General features: G+C 70.3%; 1 protein-coding gene across 2 annotated transcripts in view; it reads right to left on the reverse strand.

Moving 5' to 3' along the window:
• Window positions 1-14,511, reverse strand: part of CDH22 (cadherin 22) — a 108,022-nt gene extending 93,511 nt beyond the window's left edge. Inside the window, exon 1 of one of the 2 annotated variants that reach the window (XM_075916202.2) lies at window positions 14,272-14,507. The gene's annotated coding sequence lies outside the window, so the exon portion shown is untranslated. Of the gene's footprint in view, window positions 1-14,271 lie in introns of both variants that reach the window. The other variant, XM_075916203.2, reaches the window with a different exon arrangement.
• Between the last annotated feature and the right edge of the window lie 5,534 nt (window positions 14,512-20,045).

Here is a 20,045-nt window from a genome sequence, read left to right on the forward strand (position 1 = left end):
CTCCCCCCCGGGAACCCCCGTCTGCCTGTCCTCCCTCCCCCCGGCAGGCCCCCATCTGCCTGTCCTCCCTCCCCCCGGCAGGCCCCCATCTGCCTGTCCTCTCCCCCCCGGGAACCCCCGTCTGCCTGTCCTCTCCCCCCCGGGAACCCCCGTCTGCCTGTCCTCCCCCCCCGGCAGGCCCCCATCTGCCTGTCCTCCCCCCCAGCAGGCCCCCCCATCTGCCTGTCCTCTCCCCCCCGGGAACCCCCGTCTGCCTGTCCTCTCCCCCCCGGTAACCCCTGTCTGCCTGTCCTCCCCCCCCGGCAGGCCCCCATCTGCCTGTCCTCCCCCCCAGCAGGCCCCCCCATCTGCCTGTCCTCTCCCCCCCGGGAACCCCCGTCTGCCTGTCCTCTCCCCCCCGGGAACCCCCGTCTGCCTGTCCTCCCCCCCCCGGCAGGCCCCCATCTGCCTGTCCTCCCCCCCAGCAGGCCCCCCCATCTGCCTGTCCTCTCCCCCCCGGCAGGCCCCCATCTGCCTGTCCTCCCCCCCGGCAGGCCCCCATCTGCCTGTCCTCTCCCCCCCGGAACCCCCGTCTGCCTGTCCTCCCTCCCCCCGGCAGGCCCCCATCTGCCTGTCCTCCCCCCCGGCAGGCCCCCGTCTGCCTGTCCTCCCCCCCAGCAGGCCCCCGTCTGCCTGTCCTCCCCCCCCGGGAACCCCCGTCTGCCTGTGCCCCCCCGGGAACCCCCGTCTGCCTGTCCTCTCCCCCCCGGGAACCCCCGTCTGCCTGTCCTCCCCCCCCCCGGCAGGCCCCCATCTGCCTGTCCTCTCCCCCCCGGGAACCCCCGTCTGCCTGTCCTCCCTCCCCCCGGCAGGCCCCCATCTGCCTGTCCTCTCCCCCCCGGGAACCCCCGTCTGCCTGTCCTCCCTCCCCCCGGCAGGCCCCCATCTGCCTGTCCTCTCCCCCCCGGGAACCCCTGTCTGCCTGTCCTCCCCCCCCCCCCGGCAGGCCCCCATCTGCCTGTCCTCCCCCCAGCAGGCCCCCCCGTCTGCCTGTCCTCTCCCCCCTGGTAGCCCCCATCTGCCTGTCCTCTCCCCCCCGGGAACCCCCGTCTGCCTGTCCTCCCCCCCCCCGGCAGGCCCCCATCTGCCTGTCCTCCCCCCAGCAGGCCCCCCCATCTGCCTGTCCTCTCCCCCCCGGGAATCCCCGTCTGCCTGTCCTCCCTCCCCCCGGCAGGCCCCCATCTGCCTGTCCTCCCCCCCAGCAGGCCCCCTATCTGCCTGTCCTCTCCCCCCCGGAACCCCCGTCTGCCTGTCCTCCCTCCCCCCGGCAGGCCCCCATCTGCCTGTCCTCTCCCCCCCAGTAGCCCCCATCTGCCTGTCCTCCCCCCCAGTCTGCCTGTCCTCCCTCCCCCGGTAGCCCCCATCTGCCTGTCCTCTCCCCCCCGGGAACCCCCCCGTCTGCCTGTCCCGGCCCCCCCCCCCCTCCGCAGCCCCAGGACACCGCCCCCGTCTGCCCTGTCACTGCGAAGGAGGAAGCTCCGCTGGGTCCAAGGCCTGCGACACTCATGGAAAACCATGCCCAAGGGCTCAGCATTGGCTGCTGAACTTTCTGCCCTCTCAGTCTCCCTAGTGCAGGGGGTTCCCGTCAGCGAGAACCACGGGGAGGAGCCCACACACCATCCACCTCGCCAGCCCCAGGGGCCGGGTCTCCCCCAGAGCGTCCTCACTCAGTGGGGGGTGCAAACAGCGAAGGGGATTCCTCCCCCAGGCAGGAGCGAGGAGAAGGCTGGGCCACAGGGCCACAGGGCCAGAGAAGCCCGGCTAATGGCTTGCGGCAGCCCCGCGGGAAGGAGCCCGGTTCCTTCCCTCCACGGGCGACACATTCAAGGGCTTGCAGGGAAGCGAGGCCCAGCGCTGCCGGAGGAGCAGGGCGCCAGCCGGCTCCAGATGAGCTGGCCAGTCGTTTCTCTCTCTCCAGCATCATTTTCCCAGCACGGTCTCGGCTGTGGCGGTACGATGGTTCCACCCCATTAGCCTTGCTTAAGGCAGCGATCCCAGGACGCAGCGCGCTCCTGCCCACATAAATCAGGCGGCTTTGGATCCGGAGCACCTTTAAATAAACAGCTGATGGAAGGGAAGTTCCGGGCTCATTATTAATAGCTTCTCATTTCGGTGGCCGCTGTGCTGTGACATGCTTCCCAGCAGAAAGCCCCGCTCCCGCCCCAGAACGTCGGATCCCACGAGTCTCCAGTCAGAATGAATGACGGTACCTCGGTGCTAATTGCCTCGCCGCGCCACGGCCGGAATACTGATAGCACCCGCCAGAGGAGCCGGGCCCTTTCCATTCCTGCCCCACCCCCGGCACCAGTCTCCCGAGGGCTATGGCAGTGCAGCCTGCCCGGAGAGCCCAGCCAACGCCCCTCCTGCGGCCGCTGCCCTGCCAGGAGCTCAGTGGGCACGACGGGAAGGGCAGCCCCGGGAAAGCCCCGTGCCGCCCATGCAATGGCCGCGCCCCCGCCGGAGCCAATTCCGTTTTGCCCTCTGTGGTGGGCAGCAGCTCCCCGGAGCCGCAGGCAGGCGCCCGGTGCCGCCAGGAACCACTGGCCAAGGGGCTGCCGGCAGCAGCCGTGCACCGGCCCAGAGCTCCGGGAGACCCTAGGCAGCCATGCCAGCACCAGCATCACACAGGCACAACCAGCATGCCTGGCGCCCACATGGAGCGGTGCCCTGGTGGCAGCAGAACGTCCCTTTCCTGCAGCTCCGAGCAGCAAGCGCTGCTGTCCTGGGCGTGCGTCTCTGACCGCCTGGCCTGGCTGCAGAGCCCGGAGCAACCCAGCTTAGAGGCCCAGAGGGCAGGGTAGGCCGGGGTGCCGGGGCCCAGTCACTGGCTCATCTGGGGCAGCGCTTTCCCTACAGAAGGGCCCTGCTCTCTACGAAGCCGAGGCAGCTTCCCCCTGCGCAGACACCCAATGGCCCAGCAAAACGCCAGCTCTTAGCGCAGCCCAAGGCTCAAAACCGCAGCAGAAAGGAGGCTGCCTCGGAGGGCTCAGAGCTGGTGAAAAAGCATCAGAGCAGCCCTCTGCGGGGACGGGCGGGCGGAGCGTAGCGTAGCACAGGTCGCAGCTCACCCGGGCAGGCCTCACTCGCACTGCTCCGACCAGCAGAGAGGGAGCTAGCAGAGCCCGGCATGGCCAGCAACGCCCCCAGGGCACGTCGTCTGCACAGAATAACGGCCTGCAGGAGCAAGTGTGGGCTCGGGGCGAGGCTCGTGGGTCCTGCGCCAGGGCTACAGGCAGTGAGGCGTGTGGGCAGGGTCCAGGCCCCGCTCCAGGAGCCCCGCTGAGCCGGGCTCGGGGCTTTGCTGGCGCAGGGGTCTTTCTGCTGGGGTGCGAGCATGGACAGCCCGTCTGTGCCAGACACCCCCCGGCTGCCTCCTCCACGCGTTACCTCACTGCAAGGGGTCTGGGAGCCGTGGGACCAGCCCCGCACCTCGTAACAGGCTGGCGCGCTGCGGGTGACTGGACGCCACACGACAGAGCAGGGCCGAGTGCGGGAACAAACCTTCAGTGCCCTGTGCAGATGCTAGAGGAGCCGGCAGCTCGGCTTCCGGCAGCCCCACGCTCAGAGGGGACTCGAAGGCTCTTGTGGAAGGGCTAGAGAGGGACGGGGGAGCAGCCCAGGGTGGAGGGAGGAATGAGCGAACAGGCCAGGGTGCAGTGCCGAGGAAGCAGGGAAGCAAACTGTGTGAGCGAGAACAAAGCCGGGGAAGGGGCGGGCGTCTGTACACACAAGCACGTGCCGAGACAGACGGGCACATGTACAGCCTCCCAACATGACACAGCCCTGCCGCACCCAGCCCGGCACTGGTTAGCGCGGGAGGCAGCGGGGGAGCAGGGTGGTACCAGCCCCCACTCGCCTGGGGTCTCTCCCCCCGGCCTTCCGGGCAAAGCTCTCTGCGGGAGGCTGGCCAGGCAGGGTCCCTGCCTCTAATGCTGAGCTGCTCCCAGCACCAGGACATGGTGGCAGAGAGGCCGGATGCTGCAGCTGCCCCTATCACCAGGGAGGTAGGAGGCAAGGCCAGGCGGGGAGCCCAGCACATCGGGGGCAGAGGAAACCACTGAGTCCAAAGCCCGTCTCCAGCCGAGCCAGAGACTCGCGCATTGCGTGTGTACCACCCCGAGGCACAGCCAGAGCCACCTGAGCCCCAGAGCCGGAACCCAAGGCTGCCTGTGTTCGGCTGCGCAGGGAGCGAGCGTGGGATGCACCGCCCCGGGTCTCATCCCGCATGCACTGCGAACACAGGTAGGCCTGGCATGGCACGGAACAGCACGGCCCGGCATGGCACGGAACAGCACGGAGCAGCACGGCCCGGCAAGGCACGGAACAGCACGGCCCGGCATGGCACGGAACAGCACGGCCCGGCAAGGCACAGAGCAGCACGGCCCGGCAAGGCACAGAGCAGCACGGCCCGGCATGGCACGGAACAGCACGGCCCGGCATGGCACGGAACAGCACGGAGCAGCACGGCCCGGCAAGGCACGGAACAGCACGGCCCGGCATGGCGCGGCGCGGCACAGAGCAGCACGGCCCGGCATGGCACAGCGCGGCCCGGCACGGAGCGGCATGGCCCAGCACGGAGCAGCGCGGCACGGAGCAGTGCGGCACGGAGCGGCATGGAGCGACACGGCGCGGCCCGGCACAGAGCGGCGCGGCGCGGCACGGAGCGACACGGCGCGGCACGGTCCAGCGTGGCAGCACAGTGCAGCACGGAGCCCCCAGGACAAGCCCATCTCAGAGCCAGGTACTTGCTCGGGGCTGGCTCTCGCGTTGCCGTGGCTACCGTCTATTTGAAGCACGCTGTGCGAGCGCCAGTCCTCCCAGCTGCGAAGGAGCAGAGCACGTCCCACGCACACGCCCAGCGTCCTCGCCCGCCGCTGCCGCTTGCTCCCTCTGCCCTGGGCTGCTCCCCTCCCAGGTCCCGGGGTCCCCGGGGTCTCGCAAAGCCCCAGGAGCGCTGCTCGGGGTCTGCGCGCCCGTGGGAGCAGCCTCGTGCACCCTGCCAGCCACGGGACTGTCCCGCGCTCGGCTCAGCCCCTCCTCGTCCAGAGAGGGGCGGCTGGATGCTGAGCAGCTGGCACCCGCTGAGCCAGGAAGCCTGAGGCGGTGCTGGAGGGGGGCTCCCTGCACCACGGGGGGTCCTGCCACCTGCGATGGGTCCACAGGCCACGCCCTCCTGCCTGCCTGGTATCGCCAGGGCGGCGCGCTGGCCCTGAAACGCTACCGCAGCTCCCCCAGAGCCGGGCCCTGATCCTCACCACCCGGCCCAAGTCACCGACCCCCCCACCGGAGCCAGGAGCCCGCGCTGAGGGGCTCCGGCTGGCTCTGCCCTCAAGCTGCTGGCAGGCCTGTTTGCCGGCACCCGGCGCCTCGGAAACCGGCACTGCCAAGGGCACAAACTGCGGCATGGCCGGCTGTCCCCATGGAGCGCGAGCCCCACGCGCCGCAACGTGGGCTTCCAGCGCTGGGCTCCGGCCGCCTCAGCTAGTCCTTCCTCTGGGCTAATGTGCCCACGCAGCCCTGCGCCGCCCCCGGGCAGACGTCTTCCCCCCCCCCCGGGCGGACGTCTTCCCCCCCCCCCGGCCGCACGTCTTCCCCCCCCCCCGGCCGCACGTCTTCCCCCCCGGGGCACATACACACACACCCCCTGGCCGCATTCAACCCCCCCCAGCTGCACTCACCCCCCCAGCCTGACATCTTCCCCCCCGGCCGGACGTCTCCCCCCCCCGGCCGCACGTCTTCCCCCCCGGGGCACATACACACACACTCCCTGGCCGCATTCAACCCCCCCCAGCTGCACTCACCCCCCAGCCTGACATCTTCCCCCCAGGCGCACGTCTTCCCCCCCGGGCGCACGTCTTCCCCCCCCCGGCCGGACGTCTTCCCCCCCGGGGCACATACACACACACCCCCTGGCCACATTCAACCCCCCCCCAGCTGCACTCACCCCCCCGGCCTGACATCTTTCCCCCCCCCCCGGGGCGCACTCACCCCTCCGGCCACATTCAACCCCCCCCACCGCACTCACCCCCCGGCCTGACATCTTCCCCCCCCGGGGCGCACTCACCCCTCCGGCCACATTCAACCCCCCCCAGCCGCACTCACCCCCCCGGGCGCACGTCTTCCCCCGGGCGCACGTCTTCCCCCCCGGGCGCACACACACCCCCCCTGGCCGCATTCAACCCCCCAGCCACACTCACCCCCCCGGCCTGACATCTTCCCCCCTGGGGCGCACCCCCCCAGCCGCACTCACCCCCCCGGCCTGACATCTTCCCCCCCCCCCGGGGTGCACTCACCCCTCCGGCCACATTCAACCCCCCCCCAGCCTGACATCTTCCCCCCCCCGGGGCGCACCCCCCCGCTGCACTCACCCCCCCGGCCTGACATCTTCCCCCCCGGGGCGCTCCCCCCCAGCCGCACTCACCCCCCCGGCCGCATTCAACCCCCCAGCCTGACATCTTCCCCCCCGGGGCGCTCCCCCCCAGCCGCACTCACCCCTCCGGCCACATTCAACCCCCCCCAGCCGCACTCACCCCCCCCCCCCGGCCTGACATCTTCCCCCCAGGGCGCACTCACCGCCCCTGGCCTGATGTCTTCCCCCTTCACCTCACTCGCCCCCCCACAGCCTGACGCCTTCCCCCGGGGCATACTCCCCCCCCCCCGGGGTGCACTCACACACACACTGGCCTGACACTTCCCCCCCAGGCACATGCACCCTCCCCAGCCTGATGCCTTCCCCCCTGGGGGGCGCTGACGTGCCGGGCCAGGAGGGAGGAGGCTTCCCCGCAGCGCAGGGACACTGGCCCAGCCTTGCCCGGCCTGCGGGAGGACCTGAGTTCCAGTCTCACCTCAGACGTCCCGGCCAGCGGCACCAGGGCTGGGTCCCGAATGAGGCCCAGCGGCTCCCTTGCTGGTGCTTGGGGTGCCAGGAAAGGGCCCAGGGCCCCGACAGGCGCAAACTCCCGGCTCCTCGGCAAGAGCCTGCCCCAGCGGCAGGATCCCCCGGGCAGGGCCTCGCCGGGCCCCGCGCCTCATGGCTGCTCCCAGCAGGCAAAGCGGCCCGGCTCCGCTGGCCCGGCTCGTGGGACGGACCCGGGAGCTCGGGCTGAGGGAGCCGGCAGGGGCCTCGTGCGTCGGGCCGGCTGGCACCTGCGCCCAAGAGAAGAGACAGGCGCCAGGAAGGGGCCTTGCAGGGCAGGATGGAGCCAAGCTACAGTGGGACCTGCCAGGGTATCTCCCCCTCAAATGCCACAGGCCTGGCAAGGGAAAAGCCAGGCCCCTCGGACAGCAGCTCCAGGGACACGCTCAGCACAGCCGCCCCCGCGCCGCCCCGGCTACGCCCCCAGCCTCTGGCCAGACAGCTCCCCCCGTAGTGCGGCTGGGCAGCATCACTGGGACCCTGCCCGCCCAGCAAGGCGCCTCCCCCACTGCCAGGGCGGAGAAAACCTCTGGGGGTGGCTGGAGAGCCGGGGCCTGGGGGGACGCTCGGCCGGGTTAGGGTCTGAGGCCTTCCAACCCTGGCTTCCTTCCAGGCTGCGGCGAGCCGGGGAGGGGGCACTGGCCGGGGGAGGGGGGGGCACTGGCCGGGGGGAGGGGGGGCACTGGCCGGGGGAAGGGGGGCACTGGCCGGGGGAAGGGGGGGCACTGGCCGGGGGAAGGGGGGGCACTGGCCGGGGAGGGGGCAGGATGTGCCCACAGGTGGGACAGGGAGCGCTGGGCCCCTGGAAGGGGCAGATCTCTCCCGGTGGCGGGAGGACGTGCCGTGCTGCGCAGGAGGAGGGGAAACGGGGGCAGGAGGGGAGCCCAGCCCAGCCACTCTGGGGCACCCCACAGGCAGGAGCACGCGGCTCCGGGCTCAGGCCCCCTCGGCACAGCAAGAAGGGGCAGGAAGAGCCGTGGCAGGCCACGGCCAGGCCCGCAGGAGAGGCCCTCGGTCCAGCGAAGGCTCCACACTGGGCCCGCCTGTGGCTCGTGGCTGGACTCAGGCCCCCGGCCCGCTGCACTCACAGGAGCGCCCACACAGGCTCAGACCCAAGGGCCGGCCAGCCCAGGGTCCTGGCTGCGGGCAGTGGCCAGGGCCAGGGGCCCCCGAGGGAGGGGACAGCAGGGGATCCTCCCGGGATCCCTCCCAGACAGAGCCAGGGACCCCGTCCCTCCCCAGCCAGGCCAACAGCCCTGAGGGACCCGCCCCCGGGATTTTCTAGCCCTTTGCCCCAGGCTGTGGTGCCCAGTGGGTGCAGGCGGCGCCTAACCCGGCCTCGGAGAGCAGGGAGGGGCCGGGGGCAGAGCAGGCGGCTTGTCCTGGGGGCTGACGCCGAGGATCCCAAGGCGAGAGCTGGCAAGGGCCCCGCCCGGCTGCCTGCATATCGCCCTGCGCCGCGGGCACCTTCCTTTCCGCCTCCAGCTGCCGCAGCTGCGCTCGCAGGGTCCGGGGCTCTGTGCCCCCGATCGGCGGCTGGGCCCACGTGCACACGCGCATCGGCCAGCCTCGCACGGGGACGTGGCCGCTTCTCGCACTGGCGAAGGCGTTTCTATGGAGACACCCTTCCCTGCCTCCCATTGGCTGGGTATGTGGCCATCAGCAACTTCAGGTGAGTCGCAGCCCCCGGTTCCCAGCCCTCCACTTCATTAACTCCGCCAGCTGCAGCTAATTAGGGGGCTGGCAGCGAGCCAAGAGGAGAGACCCTCTGCTCCCGCGGAGCAGACAGGGGACAGCCGGGGGGGGGCACGCAGAGAGCCGGGGGGGGGGGCACGCAGAGAGCCGGGGGGGGGCACGCAGAGAGCCGGGGGGGGGGGGGGCACGCAGAGAGCCAGCAGGTGCCACAGCAATCGCCGGCTCACAGATACGGGGGGGGGGGACGAGGAGGCTCACAGATACCGGGGGGGAAGGGGACAGGACGAGGCTCCTCACAGATACCGGGGGGGGCAGGGCGAGGCTCCTCACAGATACCGGGGGGGGGGGGGGCGCGACAGGACGAGGCTCCTCACAGATACCGGGGGGGAAGGGGACAGGACGAGGCTCCTCACAGATACCGGGGGGGGGCAGGGCGAGGCTCCTCACAGATACCGGGGGGGGGGGGGGGACGCGACAGGACGAGGCTCCTCACAGATACCGGGGGGGACGGGGACAGGACGAGGCTCCTCACAGATACCGGGGGGGGCAGGGCGAGGCTCCTCACAGATACCGGGGGGGGGGGGGGGCGCGACAGGACGAGGCTCCTCACAGATACCGGGGGGGGGGGGGGCGACAGGACGAGGCTCCTCACAGATACCGGGGGGACGGGGACAGGACGAGGCTCCTCACAGATACCGGGGGGGGGGCGGGCGACAGGACGAGGCTCCTCACAGATACCGGGGGGGGGGGGGCGACAGGACGAGGCTCCTCACAGATACCGGGGGGGAAGGGGACAGGACGAGGCTCCTCACAGATACCGGGGGGGGCGGGCGACAGGACGAGGCTCCTCACAGATACCCGGGGGGGGGGGGCGACAGGACGAGGCTCCTCACAGATACCGGGGGGAGGCAGGACGAGGCTCCTCACAGATACCGGGGGGGGCAGGATGAAGCTCCTCACAGATACCGGGGGGGCAGGACGAGGCTCCTCACAGATACCGGGGGGGCAGGACGAGGCGGCTCTCAGATACCGGGGGGGCAGGACGAGGCGGCTCTCAGATACCGGGGGGGGGGACAGGACGAGGCTCCTCACAGATACCGGGGGGGCAGGACGAGGCTCCTCACAGATACCGGGGGGGGACAGGACGAGGCTCCTCACAGATACCGGGGGGGGGGGACAGGACGAGGCGGCTCACAGATACCGGGGGGGGGACGGGGACAGGACGAGGCTCCTCACAGATACCGGGGGGGGGACGGGGACAGGACAAGGCTCCTCACAGATACCCAGGGGGGCAGGACGAGGCTCCTCACAGATACCGGGGGGGCAGGACGAGGCTCCTCACAGATACCGGGGGGGCAGGACGAGGCGGCTCACAGATACCGGGGGGGCAGGACGAGGCTCCTCACAGATACCGGGGGGGCAGGACGAGGCTCCTCACAGATACCGGGGGGGGGCAGGACGAGGCGGCTCACAGATACCGGGGGGGCAGGACGAGGCTCCTCACAGATACCGGGGGGGCAGGACGAGGCTCCTCACAGATACCGGGGGGGCAGGACGAGGCGGCTCTCAGATACCGGGGGGGCAGGACGAGGCGGCTCACAGATACCGGGGGGGGCAGGACGAGGCGGCTCTCAGATACCGGGGGGGGCGCTCAGAGTATGGGGGCCACTGTGCTTCAGGGATGCAACAAGGACACGCTGTGAAATCTGACAGCCTGTGCGTGGGGGCTCCCTTGAGCTGGGAGCCCCCCCGGGGGGAATCGCCTCTCCCCCGGCCGGAGCCCCCCGCCCACACGTGGCACACCGCCAATTGCTGGCCCTGGCGCAGGCCCCGGCATGCAGGCCTTGCGGAAGACAAGACAAACGGCTGGACCCTGCTTCCCCCGCCTCTTTCTGGAGGCTTTGCCAGCAACAAACGTCCCCGCGAAAGGGGCGAGGGGCCCTGCGGTGGCTGCAGATGGGCCCAGAGCAGCCTGGCCTTTGCACAGCCCGGCCCACCCTGGGCAAGGAATTCCCACGCCCACCCAACGCCCCAAGGCTGCAACATCCCTGCAGGGCCCACCTTGCCCTCCCCTTAACAAGCACCTACCGCCCCGCGCCTCCTCGCGGCTGGATCTCGCAAGGCTCCCTCCCTGCGGACCCCATCCCTGACTCCAAACCCCGACAACAAAGCCACCTGGGACCCGGGCTGCTGCCCTCCTCACTGGCTGGAAAGGCACAGTCAGCACCAGCCACAGCGCAGGGCAAGGCCCCCCAACCCGGAGCAGCCAACGCTCAAGATCTAGGACGGCCGGCTGGGCCAGGCACCCCTCCAAGCCACACAACAGAGCGAGCCCAGCGCAGACATCCAGGGCACAGCAAGCCAGTCCCACGCCCAAGGCAAGGAGTCCTGCCAGCCAAGAGCCGTTGATCCTTGTAAACCCACCCGATCCAAGTATCAGCCAGCACATGCACAGGCAGTGATGCAGTGACACTGCTCCGTGGCTACACACGCATACCCGATGGGAAACGGCATCACCCCGCTCACACACTCCATATGGCACGTCCATGTGCAAATAGCACGCAAAGGCCACCACGGGAGAAGAGCAAGTACGGCCGCAGCGTCTCCGTCATGGGCGCTCAAAAGGCAGAAAGTCCTACCTGGAAATTCTGTAATTCTAAGTTAAAGAGACAATGTCAAGTTGAATTGGACCCCAAACGGGTTTTCCTACAGAGAAGCTTTAAAAACACTTCAATCCTCCAGGAAATAAAAGGAAGAGTCAATGGACATGAAACGGTTTTTCGAACAAAGATTTTCCCTGCCTTGTTTGCAACCCAGTTCCTGCTGCCTTGCACTAGTGCCTAAGAAGATGAAAGTGAAATTCACTGGAAACAGATTATAAATCAACGTAAAACAAACTGGCCTGTTTTCATTGTCCACGTGGGGCAAAATCCCAGAACAACAGAACTGCTCACATGGGAACCCGGAACTTGGGATCTGATCCCAAAAATCCTTATTCAGCTGCGAGATGCTTTGAGGATTGGGTCTGTAGCTGTTTTCAATCCCCGTTTTCAGAGGCTCGGGGCTGTGGGGAATAGTGGTGGGGAAGGTGAGCTGTGTACGTTCCCTTTCACCTGACAGAGGCCCTGGGACAGGGTTTCTGGGACATTTGCTAATTTCCTATAAAAGGAGTTTTAAAACGGGCTCTTTGCCAATGGCTCCGCTGTCTGGCGCTCAGAATCCACGTCTCCCGCTGCACCCTATCAGGCACCACAAGCAAAGGGCAAGTGGTCGATCTGTATTGCAGGGGCAACGTTGGTATTTACTGTGTGTCACAAGGTGATTTTTTCACACACACTGTGAGCTGTTAACAACCCACCCGTCCCTGCCCAGTCTGCGGGGCTCTTTCACCGCACTGAGCCGGCCGCGGGCTGCCTTGGACTCCGCTTCATGCTCTAGTCATCAGCCGGAGGCCATGTCAGCATTTCCAGGGGTTGGTCAGAGACAGAGAACCGCCCTGGGAGCTGCAGCAGCATCAGGGAGGTCTCAGCCCGGCAAGTCTCTCTCTGAGGGCAGCATGCTTGGGGCACTCGTGCCCAGATCTGGAGCTGGGAGAGGGGCCGGCTGCACGTGCTTGTCGGCAAGGGAGGTGGGGAGCAGAGCCCTAGCACACCCTGACGTTGTGAGGTCCCTGCGAGAGAGGCCAGGCTCCATCGCGCTGGCATCTGCAGGTTTCCAATGCCTGGTAAATATCAGCGTCTCCTGAGCAGGGAAACAGGTCCTGGGGAAAGAGTTTGCCTTTGCAATTTCTGCAGCAGAAGCGAGATGACAGCTCAGGCTGTAACCTGCCAGGCACGGCGAGCCTGGGGCTGCAGCTCCCCCTGCCTGCGCCCTTCATCAGGGAGGGAGAGGCTCCCTTCGCCCCCCCAGGCTCGCTCCAGCTGGGCCCTCGCGCTTGCTGCCTTGTGGTGCTTCGCAGGAGCAGGCGCAGCCCTGGCTCTTGCAGGCGTCCGCGGACCAACGACATTGAAAAGGAGAAAGAAACTAACTTGAGGAACATTTGGGCCCCGAGGGACCAAGAGGCTGAGGCTGCTAGGGGCTCCCACGCCAGGGCACCAGGCGCTTTGCCGTACGGGCCCCAAGCGAGCTGCAGCCCACTGTCCGGCTGGCTGTGCAGAGCTGCTCCGAGGTGCTCGGGAGCCGGGTCTAAAGGAGCAGCGTGCGGGTTTAGTGCCCCTATTGTGAGTTTACGTGGCTTCACTGAGCAAGACGGAGCCCGACTCTGCCAAGAGGAAGCAGGGGGCAGCCTGGGGCCGGGCCGGCCGTTAGCGGGCAGCTCCCGCACAGGGCAGATGCCCCCATGTGCTGGCAGCTTGCGTAACCCTTCATGCTTCGACAGGAGCAAAGAGCCACGCGGCAAAGGAGCCTTGCGGCTTCTAGGGGCACCCGGGTGCTGCAGAGCAGGGCGCCCTGGAGCCGCAGGCCAGACCCGGGGATGCATGGGATGTGGGCAAGTGCCTGGCTGGGGCGCTGCCCAGGCAAGGTGCAGAAGAGCTCATCTGCAGCCTCTGCGGTCACCTCCGCTTGCCCGAGCCCCGGCCCCGGCCACACACCCCAGCGGGCGCCTTCCCCCACTCCACCGCCGCAGGGAGGTGGCAGGGGCCCTGGGCTCACAGGGCTTCCTGCCCAGGCCGTCTAGCTCGGGGGCCAGTGGGCACAGAGCAACAGACTTTGCCAGACCACACTCCGGACCTACACCCCCATCCAGAGAGGCTATGGCCATAGGCTGTGCCCCCCCCCACAACCCAGGCAGGCTGTGCCCCCCCCCACAACCCAGGCAGGCTGTGACCCCCCCCCCCACAACCCAGGCAGGCTGTGACACCCACACCCCCAACCTAGGCAGGCTGTGCCCCCCCCCACAACCCAGGCAGGCTGTGACCCCCCCCCCCCCCGACCCAGGCAGGCTGTGCCCCCCCCCCCCCACAACCCAGGCAGGCTGTGACACCCACACCCCCAACCTAGGCAGGCTGTGACCCCCCCCCGACCCAGGCAGGCTGTGACCCCCCCCACCCCACAACCCAGGCAGGCTGTGACCCCCCCCCCCGACCCAGGCAGGCTGTGACACACACACCCCCAACCTAGGCAGGCTGTGACCTCTCCCCCCCCCCCCGACCCAGGCAGGCTGTGACCTCCCCCCCCACGACCCAGGCAGGCTGTGACCCCCCCCCCCCCACGACCCAGGCAGGCTGTGACCCCCCCCCCCCCACGACCCAGGCAGGCTGTGACCTCTCCCCCCCCCCCGACCCAGGCAGGCTGTGACCCCCCCCCCCCCCACGACCCAGGCAGGCTGTGGCCACACGCTGTGACCGGGCACCCCCAGTGACTCGGGGGGCTGGTGTAACGCGGCGACTGTGTGTCCAGTCACCCCCCCCCCCCCGCGCCACTGCGGCTTTGGGGCCCCAGCGAGTCACCTGGAGCGGCCCCGCAATCCCGGCAGCGCTCCAGGGCCCCCAGGAACCCCGGCAGGGACCGGCCCGATCGGCAGGAAAGTTTGCAGCGCGGAGAGCCGGGGAAGTTGGGTCTGCCCCGGCCAGCAGGACCCCCCCCCCCCAGCGCGCCCCTGGCCCCGCGGCGGCTCTTACCTGGGCAGCGGCGCCTCCGGCGCGGGGCCGGGGCCGGGGCTGGCGGAGCGGAGCCGGCGGAGCGAGCGGTGAGAGCTGGAGTCTGACTGACGCGCCGGGCGAGGGGAGCCGCCTCCCAGCCCGGCCCGGCCCGCCCGGCCCCTACCGAGGACGCGCAGAACGCGGCGCTGCCGGGCGCAGCCGGCGCCCCACGGACCCGCCGCCGGGCCGGGCCGCCCGCTCCGAGGGGGCGTATTGCGCCGGCTGCGCCCGCTCCCGCCTCCCCGCGCGGCCGCGTCCGCCCCCCGCTACATCCCGCCCCCGCCCCCCGCTACATCCCGCCCCAGGGATCCCTCTGCACCCCCTCCCCGGGCACCCCGCCCCGGCTGCACCCCCTCTCCGGGCACCCCCCTTCCCGGGCACCCCCCTCCCCGGGCACCCCGCCCCGGCTGCACCCCCTCCCCGGGCACCCCGCCCCGCCCCGGCTGCACCCCTTCTCCGGGCACCCCGCCCCGCCCCGGCTGCACCCCCTCCCCGGGCACCCCGCCCCGGCTGCACCCCCTCCCCGGGCACCCCGCCCCGCCCCGGCTGCACCCCCTCCCCGGGCACCCCGCCCCGCCCCGGGCACCCCTCCCCGGGCACCCCCCTCCCCCGGGCACCCCGCCCCGGCTGCACCCCCTCCCCGGGCACCCCGCCCCGGCTGCACCCCCTCCCCGGGCGCCCCGCCCCGGCTGCACCCCCTCCCCGGGCACCCCGCCCCGGCTGCACCCCCTCCCCGGGCACCCCGCCCCGCCCCGGGCACCCCTCCCCGGGCACCCCCCTCCCCGGGCACCCCGCCCCGGCTGCACCCCCTCCCCGGGCACCCCCCTCCCCGGGCACCCCATCCTCCCTCCCCCGCCCCGTCTGCACCCCCCTCCCCGAGCGCCCCGCCCGTCTGCACCCCCTCTCCGGGCACCCCCCTCCCCGGGCATCCCGCCCCGGCTGCACCCCCTCTCCGGGCACCCCCTCCCCGGGCATCCCGCCCCGGCTGCACCCCCTCTCCGGGCACCCCCCTCCCCGGGCACCCCGCCCCGGCTGCACCCCCCGCCCCGGCTGCACCCCCTCCCCGGGCACCCCGCCCCAGCTGCACCCCCTCCCCGGGCACCCCGCCCCGGCTGCACCCCCTCTCCGGGCACCCCGCCCCGTCTGCACCCCCTTCCCGGGCACCCCCCTCCCCGGGCACCCCGCCCCGGCTGCACCCCCTCTCCGGGCACCCCGCCCCGTCTGCACCCCCCTTCCCGGGCACCCCCCTCCCCGGGCACCCCGCCCCGGCTGCACCCCCTCCCCGGGCACCCCGCCCCGTCTGCACCCCCCCTCCCCGGGCACCCCATCCTCCCCTCCCCCCGACCCGGCTGCACCCCCTCCCCGAGCGCCCCGCCCCGTCTGCACCCCCCTCCCCGGGCACCCCATCCTTCCTCCCCCGCCCCGTCTGCACCCCCCTCCCCGAGCACCCCATCCTTCCTCCCCCGCCCCGTCTGCACCCCCCTCCCCGGGCACCCCATCCTTCCTCCCCCGCCCCGTCTGCACCCCCCTCCCCCGAGCACCCCATCCTTCCTCCCCCGCCCCGTCTGCACCCCCCTCCCCGGGCACCCCATCCTCCCTCCCCCGCCCCGTCTGCACCCCCCTCCCCGAGCGCCCCGCCCCGTCTGCACCCCCTCTCCGGGCACCCCCCTCCCCGGGCATCCCGCCCCGGCTGCACCCCCTCCCCGGGCACCCCCCTTCCCGGGCACCCCCCTCCCCGGGCACCCCGCCCCGGCTGCACCCCCTCCCCGGGCACCCCGCCCCGTCTGCACCCCCCTCCCCGGGCACCCCATCCTCCCTCCCCCGACCCGGCTGCACCCCCTCCCCGAGCGCCCCGCCCCGTCTGCACCCCCCTCCCCAGGCACCCCATCCTTCCTCCCCCGCCCCGTCTGCACCCCCCTCCCCGAGCACCCCATCCTTCCTCCCCCGCCCCGTCTGCACCCCCCTCCCCGGGCACCCCATCCTTCCTCCCCCGCCCCGTCTGCACCCCCCTCCCCGAGCACCCCATCCTTCCTCCCCCGCCCCGTCTGCACCCCCCTCCCCGGGCACCCCATCCTTCCTCCCCCGCCCCGTCTGCACCCCCCTCCCCGGGCACCCCATCCTTCCTCCCCCGCCCCGTCTGCACCCCCCTCCCCGGGCACTCCATCCTCCCTCCCCCGCCCCGGCTGCACCCCCTCCCCGAGCGCCCCGCCCCGTCTGCACCCCCCTCCCCGAGCACCCCATCCTCCCTCCCCCGCCCCGGCTGCACCCCCTCCCCGAGCACCCCATCCTCCCTCCCCCGCCCCGGCTGCACCCCCCTCCCCGGGCACCCCATCCTCCCTCCCCCGCCCCGGCTGCACCCCCTCCCCGAGCGCCCCGCCCCGTCTGCACCCCCCTCCCCGAGCACCCCATCCTTCCTCCCCCGCCCCGTCTGCACCCCCCTCCCCGGGCACCCCATCCTCCCTCCCCCGCCCCGTCTGCACCCCCCTCCCCGGGCACCCCATCCTCCCTCCCCCGCTGCACCCCCTCCCCGAGCGCCCCGCCCCGTCTGCACCCCCCTCCCCGAGCACCCCATCCTAACTCCCCCGCCCCGTCTGCACCCCCCTCCCCGGGCACCCCGTCCTTCCTCCCCCGCTCGGCCCCGTCAGCACCCCTCTCCTTGCACCTCATCCTCCCTCCCTCCCAAGCACGGCCCCGTCTGCACCCCTCCCCCGGCACCCTATCCCTCCCTCCCCCGCATGGCCCTGTATGCACCCCTCTCCCCCACCCCCTCCCTGTGCACCCCATCCCCCTGCCCCCACATGGCCCTCTCTACACCCCATCTTCCCTCCCCCACACGGCCCCCTTTGCACCCCTCTCCCCCACCCACCTCCCCATGCACCCCCAACCCCACATTTCCATGCACCCCATCCTCCCTCCCCCACACGGCCCCCCCTGCACCTCCGCCCCCCCTCCACATGGCCCTTAGTGCGCCCCAGCCTCTCTCCCACACCCCCACAGAGCCCTTATTTACCTCCTTCCCCCACACAACCCCCCATGTACCCCCATTCTTCTCCCCACACACCACCCCAGGGATTCCTCCCCCGCGTGTGCCCCCCCCAGCAACGGAGCTCGGTGCTGCCAGCAGGGCGTCCCCAGCCCCACACACATGAACTCCCTGTGTCAGTGACAAACGCTGTGACCTGGGGGGGGGGGCTGTCTAGTGGCCCTGGGCCCACTCTGCTCGCCTGTCCCTGCTCGCTGCTTGGGCTGGGGCTGCCTCCTGCTGGCCGGTGGCTGTAGCACTGCCCGGGGGCGCCCCAGCGCCAGCCAAGGTTTCTCACCCGGCCAGGGGAGGGGTTTGAACAAAGGAAGGGGGGGCTACCTGGGGGGATGGGTGCTCTGGGGTTTGGCCAAGGGCTGGGTTCAGGGGCCTGTGGCCCCCCCAAGGGTCTGGCGGGGGTCCCGGACGTGCGGTCGCAGGCGCTCGGGCGACGGTCAGGGCTTGCCCAGCTGCTGGCTGGTTTCTGCTGTGGTGCACATCGCACACCTGTGGTCACACAAGCAGTGTTCTGCACATGGCTGGAGAAGATGAGAGGGAGCATTGCTCCTAACCCCGACTGCCCAGGCCACAGCCCTAGGGACCTGGGGTCAGCCTGCCCTTGCCCCTGCTGGCTGTCCAACCCCTGGGCCCCAGCCTTGTCCAGGCACCTGCCAAAGATGAACCGGTTAACTGGGGCAGCCTCTGTCCATGGAGGGCCTGGTACCCGCGGGGGGCCCCCACCCCTCCGTCTAACTGGTTAAACCCATGTTTCTCAACCTTTTTTATAAAGCACCTCTTGAAAAATATTAGAAGTACCCCAGTACCTACAGTTTTCAGAGACATCATTTTTTTTTCTACCCCTGCAACGCGTTTGTTTAAACAACTTAATCAGGGCCAGGCAGGCGCTGAAATGTCAAAATATAAAAATACCCAAGCGCTGTCCAACTTCAAACACACCTTCCCTTTTCTCCACATGGCAGGTGTGTTTCTGCGTCCCCGACGCCCCCATGGGTACGTCTACACGAGCTCGTCAGTTCGAGCTAGGTGGGGTGATTAGGGCAAGCGGCGTTCAAATGAAGCCCGGGGGTCGAACACTCATTTAAATCCTCACTCCACCAGGAGTAACGGTCGTTCGAATTAGACTCCTGAATTCGAACTCCCTACTCCGTGCCGCGTGCAGTTCGGACGAAGGGGGATTTAAAAATGGCGGTGCCCAGGAACATGCAAATGAAGCCTGGGATATTTAAATCCCGGGCTTCGTTTGCCACTCCACTTGCCCTAATTACCCTACCTAGCTCCAACTACCGGCCTAGTGTAGACGTACCCCATCTCCCTCTCTACCAGCCCTTTACGGCCTCTTGCTCCTGGCTGCGTGGGGATTTGGTTCTCTGCGTGCCCCTTTCTTGGGCCTGCTCTCCCATCTCCCCCGTCCCTTGGGCCGGTCTGGAGCAGCCTTCCCGGGCGCTTTCATCTCCGCAGCCCGTCTGTGGAACCGCGTCGGCTGAAGGGCCGTGACAGGGACTGGAGAATTATCCCGCCACAGGATGGAAAGGTGCCAATTGCACCCCGAAAATCCCCCTGCTTCGCAGACGCCGAGTCTCTCCCCCCACGGGGAGTGTAAACACCAACGCACAAACTCACTGGGGCCCCGTTTCCTGCCGCGCTGCCCCAGGGAGGCTCTCGAGGGCCTGGCCCGGTGACCCTTCAGCAAGCCTGTCCCCCTCCCATGGACACCCTTCCCAGGTAACCCTGGTGTAAATGCTGGCAGCAAGGGGGGGGTTGGGGAGGCCGACTGCTTGCGACACCCCTCCCCCCCGTAACCTGGTGCCTGCGGGGGCTAGGAACGCCCCTTTTCTCCAGGGACCCTCAGCAATCCACGCGACTCCGCGCTGGGCCCTCGGGAACCCGTCCCGCTGACGACTCACAACAGGCACGAGAGTCGGCCACGCTGCCTGGCGTGGAGCCCACAGCCCCGTGGCACCTGGCATTGCCCCGGGCATCAGGCTGGCTGCTCCTGTCATGCTGGGGCCCTGCGGGTGCAGCCCCCGGCCAGTCTCCGAGTACTGCCAGTGGCAGGCTCCGCCGGGGGGGGCCGATCTTGAGGAAGAAGGTGCTGTGCAATTAGAACCCAAGTATCCAATTGGCCTTTATGTAAAACACGGCTGTTTGGGGCCGAGCGGCTGCTTCGGGAGGGGGCTTGCCCAGCTCCATGCCCCAAGAACCACGGCGCATCGGAACCGTGGTGCCAACTAGCTGCCTCCGCGCCCAGGGAGACCCCGGGGCCCCCCAGCTCCAGGGCTGGGAGACAGGAGGGAATGGCCCTGCCAATCTGACCTCCTCAGGCCACCTCCTGCCGGAGGCTGGTCCCAGCCAGCACGGAGCCGAGGGGACGGCCTAGGGCAGAGCTTGGCACTGCATCCAGGGCAGCTGGGGCACATAGCCACAGTGCAAACCCCACCGGCCATCTCCGCCCAGCGCCTGGTGCCTCCCTGCAGAGCCCCTCCACGGCTGGCCCTTGGCTGACACTCCCCAGAGACGACTGGGCCGCGGGGCCAGAATTCTCTTTGCCTTCCAGGGCAGGGCAGGGCCACATGGAGCAGGGGGAAGCTGCCAGTGCTGGCCCTGTACAGGGGCACATGTTGCACGGCTCTGCAGTCAGCCTGGAAGCCCTGGAGGCAGCAGAGTGCCTGGCACGGGGCGGGGGGGGGGACAGCCCAGAATGAGGCGGGGGCGC

The sequence above is a fragment of the Pelodiscus sinensis genome, chromosome 17 (genome assembly GCF_052426305.1).
Source record: "Pelodiscus sinensis isolate ZL-2025 chromosome 17, ASM5242630v1, whole genome shotgun sequence".
NCBI classification, from domain to species: Eukaryota; Metazoa; Chordata; order Testudines; family Trionychidae; genus Pelodiscus; species Pelodiscus sinensis.